Source organism: Benincasa hispida, chromosome 1 (assembly GCF_027475165.1).
Source record: "Benincasa hispida cultivar pf3 chromosome 1, pf3_genome.v1.1, whole genome shotgun sequence".
Lineage (NCBI taxonomy): Eukaryota > Viridiplantae > Streptophyta > Magnoliopsida > Cucurbitales > Cucurbitaceae > Benincasa > Benincasa hispida.
Genome location: NC_143478.1, coordinates 39,253,812 through 39,271,752, shown reverse-complemented (window position 1 = coordinate 39,271,752; position 17,941 = coordinate 39,253,812). Strand labels below are relative to the sequence as shown.

Sequence of the window (17,941 nt, the reverse complement as noted above, 5' to 3'; positions counted from 1 at the left end):
GCGTGCCGACCAACATGCGTCCAACAATTACCGGAAGTTTCAATGGTCAGGGCGAGCCTCTCGACCTAAGCAGTTGAGATTAATCTCCTACATGGAAGACTTCTTGCGGTGGCTCACTTAAATTTCTCCAGGGATGTCTTCTACTCTATCTTTACCATGCTTTTCTAGTTTAGTTTATTTTCATTATTATTTTGGATATGCGGCTGCTTTCTTGGATGTGGTGCGTTTGCTCTTTATAGGTGCGACAATAATTCTCCTCGGTGCGCTGTTACAACGGAAGAATCCTCTCCATCATACAACGTATGGCTTTGACGCATGAATTCTAAGGCATGGTCGCAAGTGTTATTCTACTCGAAGGTTCTTTTCTTGTTATCATTTATGCATTATCCTTTTGAAATTCTCTTTTGTCCGACTGTCTACCTTTGCGTTGCATCTATGATGGTACATATAATTCACTACATCCGCTAACTAAATATCACAAGGCTCACCTCGCTTTTAATAGCTCCTTCGAGGTTTGACAGTCTAAGTATTGTTATGTGTAAACCCCTGCTCAAACAATTGTTACCGCATTCTTGATGAGTTTGTCTTTAGCTTTTCGAGGATAGTGCTGCCAATCTCTAAGTTTGGGGGTGGCAGCGGTCCCGGAAAAATGCGTTTATCACATTGTGATGCTATTTATAAAAAATATTCGGGAATAAAAACTTCATTGTCAACCAAAAGGGAAACTCAAGCTGATAAGAGTTAAGTTGTGAAAGACACTTACCCGTAGTTGAATACTTTGTATGACACCCGTGCAGGTAAGCCAAAACGAAAGTAAGTGGCCAAGATCAATGCATAAGTGCAACTCCTCTGCCCAAATTAAGCCAAGGTAAGAGTAAAGTTGAATATGGCACACAACCGAGATTGGCTGTCCGCATGACACACATGGGGGCAAGCCAAAACGAAGAGCGTAACCATGACACAGAGCTTGAATTCTTTTAAACGAACACATTGTTAAAAGCTAAAAGCAAAGTTGTGGGACATGAGTAAAAAGTTTTTTGAGCAGAGGCTTGCTGGATTTAAGATTAGAAAAGATCTCTTTGAAGAAGTCGCCAAAGTTTAGGAGATCGTTGCTGCCAAGGTTAGAGGTATATGAGTAAATTATAGTCTTAGAGGCTGGTCATCACAAAGGAAAGCCGGAGGGTGAATTATGAATTTCCTAAGTATAAAGCATGCTTGAGGACAAGCATGATTATAAGTTTGGGGGTGTGATGAAGGGAAAAAATGTACGTTATTATAAGCCTTTTATTTAGAATTATGAGGGCTGTTAAGTAGAATATGCGGTGATTGCACTAAGAATTCATGAGAAAGTGAGCTTGCGTCGGTCAGCATTGAAAATCTCGGCTAACCCACTATTATGCGTTATTTTACGTCCAATTGTCTATTTTTGTAGCTAACGCAGGAATCGATCGCATGCGGTGAATCTTGCCATCGTAGAGGCGATCGCATACGTTCGATGCATGGATGTTGCGGCCATTAACCGCATGCGTCCATCGCATAAAGGTTGCGGCTACAGAGTAATAACCATAATAGAGGGATGAATGCAAGGGTGGTGGAATGCATTGATACTTCAGAAACCAAATATGAACGCATACCTCGGGAGTATCAAAAGGCAATGTTGACATTTCACCTACCACGCCGTTAGCAGTAGAGATTCAGAGCAGGTCCATCACACTGTTAGCTGTAGAATTTCAAAGAAAGACCATTAATACTGTCGGCGATCGAGCTCTATAAATAGAAGCCTTAGAGCACAACTTAAAACGATCCGAGCTTCTGCCTTAGGGCAGATCCTTGTGATCCAGATGAAAGCGTGAGAAGATATTCTTGAGAGTTCTTCATTCCTTCAACCTTTCCGAGTGATGACCAGAGCCTTGCCGGAGATAGATCTGGAGAGAGACTACTCCACCGCCCATCCATGGCACCATCGGCAACCTTAACACACATCTGATGGAAGCAAGACATTGCCCATCTAGCCCTCCATATCTCTTCTATCTTTGTATTATATTACATTGTGGCTCAAGAGATTAATACATTTTGTGATCAATGCATTTCTCTACTTCCTTCGATTCCATCTTCATTTACCTTTTCTTATCTTTCTTTACTTTCATTGCACGACTGAGTAAGATTTCTAGAGTATTGCATACTTAATCATGCGACATAGACATATGAAGCATGTAGCAAACCACCGAGAGGTATGCATTATGCGAGTATTGTGAGAAAATCCTATTTGATTAGTGTTAAGCTGTAGTAACGCTTGTCTATGAGCAGAATCAACAACGACTAATTGCCCGAGAGGGTAAGTAGTTGAACGCATTAAGCAAAGTAAGCAGTGTTTCTAAAGATAGGAATAATCTTATGTCAACCATGCTTTATGTGATTACCTTGTCTTATGAGCGCATCATTCACCATTTAGGCATACTTGAGAGAGTAGTCTAAAAACCAAATCTAGGCTTGAGAGAGTCAGATTGGAATGCATAAGCAAGAATAGAAGCTTAGGAATAAGTTCGTTTGCTATTATACAGTGGATGCACCCTAAAGATAGGATAAGAAAGTATGCGGTCACATCGTATGCGTCCAGAAGTAGGATATGATGGTATGCGGTCATCTCGTTTATGTGTGGGAGCACATGAGCAAGAATAGAGACTTAGACATAAGTCTTCTCGACACTATTGCATATGCATCACATGCACCTTCGTCAAGTGTGTATAGCATAATCGCATAGCTTGCATTTACTAGGGTTACCCTTGAGATCAAGCTTATCGATGCGGTGAAGTCATCCCCGCCACTTTATCTATTTTCCCATGCATCTTATTATGCATCAACAGTTGCCGTGTCTCTATCTCTCATAGTCATACTTCCATTGCTTAATCTGTTTAATTAGGAGTAGGAGTAGCGCATAGCCCTTAACTTCAATATTCTTTTATTCTTCGCCGCAACACATTACTTCATAACATTTAGCTACAAGTCCCTGAGCGACCTCAGATCACCCGAGAAACTTGCGATCTCGTTATACTTGGCAAGAGAGCAAGAAAACTTATGGTAGGAACGCATGGTCATTGCATACACTCTTAGACGCATATTGCATATCTTTTAGTCCAACACTTGACCAGCGACACATGGAGAACAGACAATGAACGCATATTTATTTACTTCATTTTCCCACCCATCAGATATCTTATCCTAGTGACATTACGTATACGACCTGTTTTATAGAGGTTTACAAGTGTTATGAACTACTACAGATGGTCTGATCCTGACCATTCATGTGGAGATATGCGAACGAGTGTGTCCTATACAAAGAGTTTGTATAAGACCGAACCACGAGATGATTAGTCTCTTTATATAACACCATTGATAATGGATACTTACATCTCACTAAAACGATCATAGGTGACATGACCTTAATCCAGAGTGTTTTGGAAACTTCTGCCTATGAGAGCAGTCGTTTGATTAGTATAGGTAAGAATGACCAGATTGCCAACTCAACAAGCCTACCTTTTTGAGGATTTGTCTAATTAGGAAGCTGGGAACACATTTACACAAGACGAAATTCACTCCTTCCTTGAAGCAGGGGTAAGTAGCTAGGTTGCTCTCTTAAGGGCTGATTCCGAGTCTTGAACATAGTGGCCACACCTTCTCTTTGGAAGAGAAGACCCAATCATAGTAGAACTATGACTTATTGTTCATTAGAAGAATCAATGATACTTAAAGAGTTAGATGTAACTACAAGGGCAAAACGATAAATTGGCCCAGCTATACTTACGAGCGATCTGTGAAGGATCATTGCACTGTTGATTGGTTAATATGAACACAGAAATATATTTGTACTAAGAAGAGTGCAGTTGTCGGTCTTTAGTGGAGTGCCCGAAAGTTAATGGATGGTGGATCTCGTGACTAAAGAGTTTAGTAAGCTATTCACATACCATTGAAGCTTCAAGCTACAGGTTCATAAGTCCCCTTGGTAGCTCAATGGGTTCAAGTTAAGAATCATATTTTGGGGTTGATTTGAAGTGTTCAAATTAACAAGAGAAAATTCTATGATATAATTGGTGTGATGTATGAGATATATCAAGTGGAGGAATTAATGTAAATATGATTTACGTTAAGTACCATAAAATAGAAAAATAACTATGCTTTATATGTTTCTTGAGATGAAATATTAAAACTATAGGTTATAAATATAATATGGTAAGTTGGTTATCATATTTATTTATAATATATTAATTATATGATAATTAATTTCTTTTTTCTCTAATAACCGATTGAGTGGGAGGTTATTGGTAGTTTTATGGTAACCGTGAGATAAAAGAAAAATTGTTTTCCTAAATTTAGGAGTTACTTCATTCGGAAAGTTCTCACGGATTAAGTTATCAAGTAAAAGTGTTTCACTAAGCGATAGCATTGAAAGACTATACGATTGGCTAAGCGATCGCTTAAGTTGACTATACCATAGTCATTCAGCTGATCGTTGCTACACGATTGAGTGGCTAAGTCTATACGATAAGCTGCCGTTTACTAAACGGTTGAACACATCGTCTATACGATAGACAGTGTCTTATCCTTCACTTGCTCGATCGTCTACCCGATCGTAGACCTCCAATCTTTTCCTCAAGCCAAGATCATACAAAGCTCACAACTCTTGGATTTTCACATAGATAATACCAAGGTAACCATTGTGGTGGTGTCCTTACTCAATTCATGGATCGAGTTAGACTCGATTGGGTTCGAGGAGCTATTGAACGTTCGTTGTGTTCGTGCTATTGGTTGTAGTTTGTTCGTTGTGTTCGTGTGCTGTTTATGGACGCATTGGATTGTTCAAGGGATTCTTGAAGAATGGTTCTTCAAAAGTATGCATCCTCTATCCCTTGTATCATCGTATAGCATGCTGTAATTTTGGTTTATGCATGACTTGTTAGTTTCTGTTTTAAACTGTAATTGTTAGTGTTCAATTCAAATAGAATTTGGAATGATCCCTTATGCTTCTCTTGGAAATACTCGTGTTTGATTTCCTTCAAATTGAACCACCTTCACTAGAAAATTGGCCATTTACAGACCTCAAATATCCATTGGAATGGGGTAATGGGTATTAAAATAGTGGGCCAGCCACTAGTGAACATAATGCATGGGAAAATAAAAGTCCATGTGTCCAATTTTGTTGGAAGCTTCAGTTATTAGCATCGAGCCATGATAAATATTGGCTAGAACTGGAATGGCAAAGCTATATAACTTCACATCAGCCATCAAACTAGCAGCCTTAAAGACCCCCGTGACGAAGGTAAACTCTCTTTTGCACAAATACAAAAAGACACAGCTAACAGGATGAAAATGCAGCCAAATACGTTTTATCCTTCAAATCGTCTCCTATCCCAAGTTCCTTGAATAACATATTTTCTCTACTCGACCAGTCCTAAGGCTTGGCATTTGCACCATATGGATTTTGAGTAGATCAAGAGTGGGAGGCTTTCTTTTGATTCCATGTAGTAGGCTTTTCGTATCTTCGAGCTCCTAGAAACCAAAATGAAATCCAAGAACTAATGGTCACTAGGGAATCATTCTTAGTGGACGTGCACGATCCTTTTTTTGCAAGCAAATTATCGAATGGTACGCCCAAAAAAGATGTTCATAAGTCCTTGCAAGATATCTTTTCTTGTCCTGTGAGTCAGTCAGCTTTCTAAGGCAAAGAATAACCTCCTTAAAGAAGTCCCTTCTAATCGAAAGGTTGCCAAATGACTATAGGTCCTATAAAGAAATTGATAGTTCACCCACTATAGTGTGAAAAGCATTGGTTGAAGGACACCAAGCTTCATAAAAGGCTTGAACCACGTTGCTATTTTGGTCGTACGTATACAAAGAGGTTGTCACCGCACCAAATAAATAGACGACATGAAGAGATCGTTCATTTTGGCCAACTACGAACTCTAACCATTCCCAATATCAGCCAGTGAAGGTAAATTCTCTAAAGACATTTATGGTGGCATTCCAACGATTCTCATCATTAATCAAGCGAAGCCCAAGAGTTAACACCTGATCAAGGGCAAGGGTTTTATCATGAATGGAAGATTGTAATATCCATACTTTTTCTCCTTAAGTCAAGGGCACCTCCGCTAATAATTCGAGTGGAGTCATGTCGTTGTCCAAATTAGACCATACATTTACGAAAGGGCCAATTAATGGCTTCTCCACATGAAAGCTAAGTTCATTTGTTTATAGGTTGATTCCTATCTGCAAGAATTACAAGTTGTTTCTTTCTAGATGAGATATGTTCGGTGAAGTAAACCATTGCTCTGCAAAAAAAAAAAAAAAAAAAAAAAGTTTTACCACACAAAAATAAGTCTCAGTTGCATAATCTTAAATAAGTGGCGGGAGAGAGGGTGAAGGATGGTAAACATCATAACATTTGGACATATTTTGAGTCCGAAGGGATGGAGAGCACTAAACCTTCTAATGTCACCATCCTTAAACAACATGAGCACGCACAAGACCCAAACCTCTCCAAGGTTAAGATGATCCAGACCTCTCTAGGTCAATATGATTCAGATCTCTCTAAGATCAAGATAATTCATACCTTTCTAAGGTCAACACAGGATCCAAACCTCTCTAAGGTCAAGATGATTCAGACCTCTCTAAGGCCAAGATGATCCAAACTTCTCTAAGGTCAATATGATCTAGACCCCTCCAAGGTCAGCTAAGGCGGCAATTGCATATTAAATAATTTCTGCAAAAAAAAAAAAAAAAAAAAAAAAAAAAAAAAAAAAAAAAAAAACAGAGAGAAAGAGAGAGAAACCACCTTTTGGTAAAATATGTGGAGATTCGCAAAAGAAAAAATAGTTTGCTCTTCAATTGGGATAAAAGCTACCAATAGCTTAAGCCTGTAAAAATATGGGGGCAAGTCAATAAAAGATAATAAAACAAAAATGGCAAATCCAATTCTTTTGCTAAAAAAAGTAGTTGTAAAAAAACTTAACAAAAAAAAGTATTAAAAAAAACAAAATTTGGAAATAAAAAAGGGGAAAAAAAGGTGACACCCCCGAATGCACGTCACAACCCCCACCATCCTCCGTCCACCTTCTCTAGCCACTTGCTTGTCTTCCTCTCCGACGACATCTTGTGTGTAACGACCCGACTCCCTGGACTCAAGCTAGGCCGTTACTAAACACATGCATGTATAGAACTTAAGACGACACCCTTTTATAGTGAAATAAATGTTAAATAAATAAGGTAAATTCAAAAGACCTCCATTAAATTCAAATATTAAAAGTAAATTATAGGGTACCCATAAATCATAAATGATAATAAATAGGTCTAAAAATAAATCTTAACCGTAATTTTCAAACATCAAAATAGAAAGTTGAAAAAACATGAAAAGAAATCTAAATATCATGAGTGGAAGCATAAAACTGGTCCAGTGGTTCGTTCATGGATTCCTCTTATCATTTGTGTCCCGGCCCTTACCTGAAACATAAACATGAGAAAGGGTGAGTATTAAATACTCAGTAAGTAACCCCACTACTAGGGTCAAGCTAGACATCTATGTCCTCCAAATGTCTACCTCTGGTGGAACGTAAGCACTCTCCTAGTCCTCATGGGACACATACATACATGACCTCTAGATGTCTACCTCTGATGGAACATAAGCACTCTCCTTGTCCTAATGGGACACATACATACATGAATAACTGAATTTCATCCTACTGTAGTTAAGTATACCCACTACATGAATAACTGAATTTCATCCTACTGTAGTTAAGTATACCCACTACCTCTAGTAAGTCCCGTAGGACCCATAACATCTAGTGAACCCCAAAGGAGACACCACCTCTAGTGAATCTCGAAGAAAACATAACCTCTGGTGAATCCAGAAGGAAAGCACCACCTCTAGTGAATCCCGAAGGAAACAAAACCTCTGGTGAATCTCGATGGAAGTACCACCTCTAGTGAATCCGAAGGAAACACAACCTCTGGTGGATTCCGAAGGAAACCACCACCTCTAATGAATCCCAAGGAAAGCACCGCCTCTAATGAATTCCAAAGGACACACAACCTCTAGTGGGCATCTAATTAATTAGTGAGGACACTATCACGATCTCAACTTCACAAGTATCATAACATGGTTCTATAACATACATATACATCTCATCATCATGGTTCTATAACATACATATACATCTTGTCATCCTAGTCCCATAACAGGCATATACATCTCATCATCCTCAGATCAAATAGAAACTTATAGAATAATAATATACTCAAATCATGCTAGCATCAAACATCTTTATGCGCATCTAGTCCTTTCAAACCTCAATTGATGAAGGCATACATGAACATCATGCTAACCAATAATCCTCAATAAATAATAATTATCAATGTCTGGCTCTAGTCCTTACAAACCTTAGCCAATGAAGGCATACATAAATATCATGCTAACCAATAATCCTCAATAAATTATGATTATCAATGCCTGGCACGAGGACAGTTTCAGTAGTAAGATTACTTACCTTAATCGAAAATCCACAAATAAAATCAGACAGTCGAAACCAACAACTCCAAGTAACGACCCTAACATAAGAACACAACCACACTTTAAAATTAATAACAAGGCCTAATCACACTTACTCCAAATATTGCCGAATGAATCCAGGTAAACTCACCCAAGGTGTGATATACAAGGTGCACCAAATCCGCTAAAACAATTCCAACTTCACCTAGCAACACCTCAATTCCTTCAAGAACTCGAATCCAAAGTTGAAACATAAGAACCTCAACCAATTAGTGTGAAAAGTAAACGGGCAATCAAGAATCAACTAAAAACAAACCCAAACGGCAGAAATCTTACCCAAATTAATAGATCTTGTGACGGCACAAGCAATGACAGCAACGACAGGAGGAATCCGACGCGTAGAGCTAGTGGCTGATGACGAATCCGGCGCGGATCTGGTCGACTGAAGGAGAGATGTAGCGTCTAGCGGCGGCGGCTCGGGTGCGGACGTGTCTAGCGACGGTAGTTCGGTTGCGGACAGCTGGCAAAAGCCACGACTACTGCAGAGGCGCTGGTCAACTTGTGGACAACGTGTGGCACACGGAGGAGCGGTGTTGGACAGGAGAATTCGGCTAGCAAGATCGACCGAAAGAGGGTCGATGCGACAGTTACGATCGACAGACGACGAGCGACGTGGTTACGAATGGCTGCATCGAACGAAGGTTGGAGGTAGGGCTGGGGGACTTTGTAAAGAAGAAAAAGGGGAATGAAATAAGAGAAAAGAAAAAGAAAGGAAAAGGAAAAAAAATATATAATATAATAAAATAAAATATTTATTTTTATCTTATTTTATCCTATTTTATTTTATATTATTAAATTATTTTCCTCCCACAATTCTTAAGACCAATCCTTTCTCTTCCAATTGAATTACATTCTCAACAAAATTTCAAATTACGTTCGTGTGACATAAAAAGTCCAAATTTTCTTTTACGAGGGCTAAATTGCACAATTTTCCTCTTATCAAACAATTAAATTGAATCACCTATTTCTTAGCAATTGAATTTCAATAATGACACATGAATTTTCAAAAGTCCAAAAATGTCCTCAAATATTAGAAAATACTGAAATTTTATTAAGAACAAAAAAATAGGGGTGTTACATAGTGACTGTGTGGAGCATATTTTCTTTTGTTTCTCGGTAATGATCTCTTCTCATCTTTAAGCCTGTTTGATTTTTCAACACTGGAGAAGGTGAGATCGAAATTGAAGAGAGGCAAAAGATGCAAGCGAGGAGGATAATCGAAGCGATTGAAGTAAGTGTGTTGAATAGACTAAAAATAAAATAAATAGAGAATGAAAAGATGACGAAATTGAATTGGGCATGAGAGGAATCAAGTGTGTTGCTACTGTTGTGCAGGTATCTGTGTCCATGTACTATCTTTGAGTCATTAGTCCACACATGCCTCATATGTAAATCAACCAAAAAATAATCAACCAAAAAATGTCAACCAAAAATGTCAATTACATGTAAACATGTCCTAGGCCTAAGCCTACTACACACAATCAAACAATTATTAACTAGACTTTTTTTTTCATATCAAAATTATTCATTCACACATAAAAGAAATACAAATGGTTCTAAAAAAAACTCACCTTGTTGATTGGAAGTGCATAAAATATACGTAACAGAAATAATTCTTAGATGGAAGCCAACCAAAAAATATGAATGCAAAATGCTTAAGGATAATTTCATTTGGGGTCAATCTCATTCCAATTTATAGGAGAATAACTTTATTAAGATTAGTTAGATAAATATTGGAAAGGAGGTTGAGATTCAATTTCGAAGATTTTTTTTAACAAATTATCTCTCCAGCTAAATATATATTTTGGATTTAAAATTTAACTAAAATATTTTATTTAAATCATTTGGAAGTCCAAATCTTCCCATATTTGTGTTATGGGCGCATACTCAAATCTTTAGATAAGGAAGGACTTAATTCAAGTCCATATATATATATATACCCAAAATCAAATCTTTCTCCAAATCAAAATTAGGCGAAGTTTCGAATTTTATGAATTGGAATGAAATAAAAATTATTTCATTTTCAATTCACGTCAAGGTTGGGATATCAACCAAATTAAAATTTTAATTGATGCCTCAAATCAAAATATGCACATACTTCAAACATTCACCAAGACACCAAATCAAAGTTGAAAGACGAAGTCAAAATTCTTCTTTAAGTTCAAATTGGAATTGAGTATATTCCAGATCTAAAAAAGATTATTAGAATTTGGCATACTACTCAAAATTAAATTTGCAATTAAAATGGTATATAAATTCTCTACTTTAGATCAAATAAAAATTTACTCCAAGATCAGAAGATCAACATTTTGGCTAAAATTCATCTTTTGTTTACTTGGTATAAAGCCTGTCAAGCAAATCAAAGTATGAGCCAAATTTACATTTTGATTAGCAAAGTGAAAATTATTGCTCCAATCTTGCATTATTTTCAAAATTCATCCACTAATGCATAAATTTCGAAAAAGAGCATTTGTTGGAGAAGAAATTTTGTCCAATTACAAAATGCCACGTGACTCCATCTAGCCATTTGATCACAATAATGAGCTTATCAACTTCAACGGTGGTAAAATCTAGACCACGATCGATAAATGTGGTTGGTGTTCAATTGGGCTTTGGATAATAAATTGGACTGGGCCGAGTATTTAAAATCGCTCGGGTCCAAAATCCAATCCAATTCAAGTCCACGGTGGAAATTTTAGGTCGAAGGAAAGAGATTGGGCCTAAACTCAACTTTAGCCCAAACTCATGAAGTAGTTGGACCAAGCTCAGAAGCCCGAAGGCAAATGGGACCCAAGCCCACCTAAAACCCATAGAAATCCTATATAAATATAGACATTGCCCTTTCATTTGGAGGAGGTTGGAAAATTGGCAAGAAAGTGTTGAAACTCTGGGGATCAAGACTAAAGCTCTTAATCTCTTAAGATTGTGAACTTCTGATTGATCTCGAGATTATCGCCTTCTGAAAATTGAAGACTTGGAAAATCAAAACTTCCTTGAATTCCAGAAGATTGAAGCCCAAATCGATCTCAAGATCACAACTTTCTGAAGATTAAAGATTTGGAAGATTAAAACTTTCTTGAATTCTAAAAAATCGGAGATTTAGGAATTTTAAGCTTTATTCCTTGTGTTAAAGAAGACACCAAAGAATCAAACATTAGAGATTGTATCAACTTTATCATACTGAAATTAATACAAAATTTCACGAATTAAATTTCTCCAAAAATCTCGTGTGAACAAAGCAGATTCAATCCAAAGAACATACTTTAATTAGATTTGAACAACATCTTGTTTAATGATAATTAGGAGTTATGGTAACCAAAGTTTAATCTTTGTTCGATATATTTTCCTAATAGAAATATGAGCTAGTGAAAGGGATAAGACATTTCTATTCCAACCAATACAAAGATAACTGATAAAGTATTTTATTATCATTCTAAAAAGTTGATTGTTCATTTTTTATTTTCCAAAAAAAAAAAAAAATGATTGTTCTTCACTCTCACCATTTTTAAACTAAAAAGAGACACTTTTATTACTAAAAGGTAGATGATTTGGTCTCCACCAATATGATTATTAAATAAAAATGAAAAGAAGTATTAACCTAGGCTTTTTTGGATTATTGGTTTAAAATTATTTTCTGTTAAATATCTTTCTTTAATATATATATATATATATAGAAAGAGTTTAAAATTAAATCATTTAGGTGTTTGGTTTCATATTTTTCAAAAGTGCTTTTATTATACACAAATTTATTTGATTTACTCTTCACTATAAATATTTTTATAAGTATCAAATTACTAAAAGACGATTATAATATAATGAATAAATAATTTTAAATTTACATTTAAAATATTATGGCAGACAATAAAATTTGTTCGAGTAATAAAGGGTGATGGGTGGATGGAAGTCATATGAAAGTGAAGATAGTGTGAATGTAATTTGGTCACTTTATCTATTATAAAAATTAGGAGTTCTCAATTAAACGTTGAAAAATAGTTTTTTAACAAATTTGGATTCAATTATTTCACTAAAAAGATAACTTATTTCTCAGACTCGTTTTTAAAAGATGATTTTGAGTAGCCGTCAAATACTGCATATCTTATAAAAATATTTTTTTCTAATCAAAGTAGAACATTTAAACACACGTGAAGTCCAACTCTTAAAACCCAATTGACATTCATGGCCCAAGCCCAATTCCATTTTAAAAAACCCTAAACCCTAAAACTCATCGCCTCCCCTCTTGTTGACACCACTTTTTTTTTTTTTTTTTTCAAAAATAATGACGTTGACTTCATGTCTTAAAATATAATGTTACTTTACCTAACTTCTATCCAATTCTTTTCTTTTTTTCTTTCAAGAATAAGTTCTTCACAATCCTTAAAAAAGTTATGTTAAAAACTTAAAACATGTCATCCGATTTGACTCCATCAAGTTTAGATTTAAATCTCATTTTAGATTATTTCATTTTTAGCAAAATATTCATTTATTTAGTATAATTTAATTTTGAAATATTTATTTTGGACATTGACCTTTTATGTTTCTTATATTTTGATTTGGATGATTCTTGTGAGGGAGAAGAATCCCAAGAAAAGTGGAGAACAAAATATCTGAAAACAAAATATTGATGCAATAGATATTTCATCTTTTATATGTATATATATATATATATATATATATAACAAAGGTTTAAAAGGATGATATTTACAAAAAATGTAAAAGTCGATGGATATCTATAAAAAAAATATAAAAATAAATTATTTTTAAAAAATTAAATTAATATATAAACCATTTGTATTTTTTTAAACTAGTTAACAATTATTATTTATATGCACAAACCCATATAATATAACAACAATATAGACGTAAATTTAAGGGGCAATTGTAAGTGTGTCAAATTTATTTTAAAATTAAATCTGTGATCCATGTTTATGGATTTTGCAAAAATGACAAAATCTATTAAGCCCAATGCAATTTCACTCATGGATTGAAAATTAAAAAGTTGAAAATACCCCCCACGCATCATCTTCACATAACTTTTGGTTATATTTCTTCATCTTTACTTCTTTAACACTGATTCCTTCCTCTTCCCAACTATTTTGAGATTTTTTTTTTCAAACTTTTGGTTGGACTATCAATGTCAATTCATTGTTGATTCATCTTTAATGTCGATTCATCTGCAAGCCTGCAACCTTGCGTTTCACTTCCTTCATCTTCAATGTCGATTCATCTATCTCCATCTTCATCTTTCTATTTGATTTCTTCGAAAATATCCACCAAAAATTGAACCAGAACATCGAAGTAGAGTCACCCACTTTGAAAATTCTTCCACTTTTGCTATACTCACTCTGAAATTTCCACTTCCGATTACTTGAACTTCAGTTCCAGTTACTTCCAATTTCAGTTTTGCTTCAATCCTGTTAAATTGTATTGTAAAGATTCAGGTTTGTTAAACTATTCAGGTTGAGATTTGATAGGATGGTTGAGATTTGATGAGAGTTGTTACAGCTATTTTTGGATTTTTATGTATCTATTATTACTTTGTATTTTACATTACTAAGCAAGGGAAACACACAATTTTACATGGTATCGAGCCTAAATCTCTGATTGATTATCATTTTTATAGGGGTGTTACCATTAGGAAAATTTGTATGGATGACCCAATTTTTGGGTCTAAAATGTCAAATGACCCATTTTTAAAAAATAATGTCAATTGACCCTCTGCTGACATTATCGCCATACCAAATTATGGAAATTGCCCTTACACTAGCATCACAAGGTAAATCTCACTCTCGTCTGATTAAACGCTCTTGCTCTCGTTTGAAATTTCCTGGTTTGATGTGATTGCTTGTAAGTGTACGAATGATTTGACAATTTTCACGACAGAAGCCTCAAATCAAATCAATAATACCTAAACACAATACAATGGTGATTTCTTTAAACTCTAAACTCCATTTCAAAGGTGATTACTTCTCTGTTTTCGACGGTGTTTTGTTGAACGGAGATTTTTTGAATGGCGATTTTCAAGACTAGGCTTTCTCAGAAAGGAACAACTTTTTCAGAAAGGTGAATTATTTTGAGTTTGTATAATTATTTTTTATGTGTTATTTCTGGAAAGGTAGTATTATGAAATTTTGTATTGGAAGAGAGTAATAAAGAGGAAGAGTAAGAGAGAGAGTAAGAGTAAGAGAGAGAGCGAGATTAAGAGAAAGCAAGATTACGAGAGAGAGCGAGATTAATAGAGAGAGCAAGAGTACACTTCAATTGTTTGTACGGCTTAACGACAAATATTCTCTTCTTTTATAGGATGACAGAAAAATGTCTATTTATTCAATTTGGAGGTGATTAGGATGAGAATGAAAGTTCGTATATTGGGGGACAGTTGAAAGGAATCGTTGTGCCTCATACATTGAATTATGAAGAACTTAAATATCGCATTTACAGGGTTACAAATGTCAGTTCTTTAGAGTTTGATCTTATACTAAAAGTTAAATATAATGTTGAATTTGAAGCCCCTCCATAATGCATAATGGATGTTGATGATGCTCACTTTCTTCTTTTGCGAGAAGAGCTTAGTAGACTTTAGATAGTTGTAATGTTGAAGTCTAATAAGGACGAAAGGGTTGGAATGGGGTTTGGAAATGTGAGTTATGATGATACGGCTGTGGACAGACAAAACGAGGAATCATATTAGTTTCTTCGGGAAGAGGATGATATTCCATTGTCTACCAACACTGTACCATCAACATTCGATTATATGGATTGTGGTCCTTCGGTGGATGTGAATGAGCAACCGACAGGATTGAATGAAATGGATCGTGATCATGGAGATGTGCGTCGTTCTACAGCAACTTCAGTGGTTCCACCATCTATGTCTTCAAGTCATAGGACAGGGTTGATTATGCCTGGCACCTCTTCATCTGGGATAGAGGACGTTGAAGTTGGTCAACTATTTTTTAGTAAAAAGGACTTGAAAATGAGATTATCTATTATTTCCATCAACAAAAATTTTGAATTTAAAGTCATAAAATCAATCAAATCTCTATTCACTGTCAAAATGTAAGGGTCTGTTATATTCAAGATCATAAAGTACTGCAGTTTGCACACATGTTCTATTGGAATTTTGAATCACGACCATAGACAAGCAACTGCTATGGTTGTTGGTCAACTCATTAAAGATAAGTTCACGGGAATAGGATGTATTTATAAACCTTGTCATATCGTTGAGGATATGAGGAGAGATTATGGCATGAACATAAGTTATGATAAAGCGTGGCGTGCAAGGGAAGCCGCATATGATCTCACTAGAGGTACTCCAGAATACTTATACTCCATACTACATGCTTATGGAGAAGCGCTAAAACTAGAGAATCCGGGTACAGTCTTTGAGATCGAACTTGAAGATGAGGTGCATTTCAAGTATATGTTTATGGTATTAGGGCCTTGTATTAGAGGTTTCACAAGTTGTCGGCCTTGTATTATTGTTGATGGGTTGCACTTGAAAGGAAAATACAAAGGCACCATGTTGGTTGTGGTTTCTATAGACGGGAACAATCAATTATACCCACTAGCATATGTAATAATGGACAATGAAACCGATCGATCATGGAAATGGGTTATGTCAAACTTGAAATGCAGTATAGGAGAACCTGATAATCTGGTGTTTGTGTCTGATCGGATGGTATCTATCAACAATGTTATTCGTGCATTTTTTCCCACAGCATTTCATGGATTGTGCACATGGCATATAGAACAGAATCTGGTTACAAACTTTAAGGATAGCACGGTTGTTGAGATATTTAGAGATGCATCAAGGGTATTTCGCATGACAGAGTTCCAAACAAAGTGGGACGAACTCCGCAGTTTTAGAGATGGTGCTGTCACAAAATATTTGGAAGATATCGGTCTTCAAAGGTGGGCACGAGTTTACCAAATAGAACGAAGATATGATAACATAACATCCAACAGTGCAGAGTGTTTCAATTCCTTAACTAAAGAGTATCGACTAATGCCCATAGTATGCTTGATTGAACATGTTAGAGGAATGCTCCAATCGTAGTTCTACGAATGGAGGAATTACTGAGCATCTTGAACGATATTGCACTTTGACTACTGTGAAACCTGATTGGCAAGTGAAGCCGATAAGGGCAGACGATATCGGGTGGAGCCTATTGATTGTTATCGGGTACATGTGCGAGATAATCGATTGGATGGTATTGTCAATCTTCACATGAAGGAATGCACGTGTAAGGAATTCGACTCATTTGGTATCCCATGTTCGCATGCAATTATTGCTGCCAAGGAAAGAAATATACCCATCCATAGTCTTTACAATCAATTTTATACAGTGGACTCTCTATTTTTCATACTTGTAACATACTTTATACTTTTTCATACTTCATATTTGTAACACTTCATACTTCATACTTTCATCTTGTAAACAAAAACCAATAACAAGCTAGAGTATTTATATAATAACAATCTTCATACTCTCTCAGTCTTAATACTTGTAACAAAAAACAATAACTTCATACTCTCTTAATCTTCATACTTATAAAAAAAACAATAACTTCACACTCTCTCAATCTTCATACTTGTAACAAAAATGGATAACTTCATAATCTCTCAATCTTCATACTTGTAACAAAAAACAATAACTTCATACTCTCTCAATCTCGCTCTCTCTCAACATCTCGCTCTCACAATCTCGCTCTCTCTCACAATCTCGCTCTCTCTCAATCTCGCTCTCTCTCACAATCTCGCTCTCTCAATCTTTGAACTTTAAACCTTGAACCATATAATGTTCTACATACCATTGATACAATGAAAAGAGCAGTAGCTCAATTATGCTTGTTTTGATAAAATTCTGATATTGAACCTTGAACTTTGAACTTACATAAAAAATATATGTTCAATTATATAATGAAAAGAGTTGTTGCTCCATTATACATAAAAAATGCCTGTTGTGATAAAATTCTGATATTGAACTTTGAACTTTGAACTTTCATAAAAAATATATGTTCAATTATACAATGAATGTTTTTACATACATAAAAAATAAATGTTTTTACATACATAAAAAATACATGTTCTATATACATAAAAAATATGGAGTGTTTACCCATAGTTGACACGCTAACTGCATCATATATTCACTCATCTTCATTTAAGTGATTACGGATGGATCAGCACCAGTCACCAGGTGTTCTAGTAATTTGATTGCGAAGATGCCACAATCAAGCGACCTGTGTTGTATGTCGACTTTCATAGGTCGTGAGATTTTCCAACGGGCTATGGATAGGTCCGACTTTGAACGATCCACGTCACAGTAGTGAAGTAGGGATGGTACTG

At 35.6% G+C, this 17,941-nt stretch overlaps 1 long non-coding RNA gene across 1 annotated transcript; it reads right to left on the bottom strand.

Annotated features, from left to right (window-relative positions):
- Window positions 1–3,561: 3,561 nt before the first annotated feature.
- LOC120073468 (uncharacterized) lies at window positions 3,562–6,799 on the bottom strand. Its single transcript, XR_016523941.1, has 2 exons — window positions 6,605–6,799; window positions 3,562–6,323 (listed from the first exon to the last, which is right to left on the bottom strand). It is a non-coding gene; the product is annotated as an uncharacterized LOC120073468 (long non-coding RNA).
- Window positions 6,800–17,941: the final 11,142 nt, after the last annotated feature.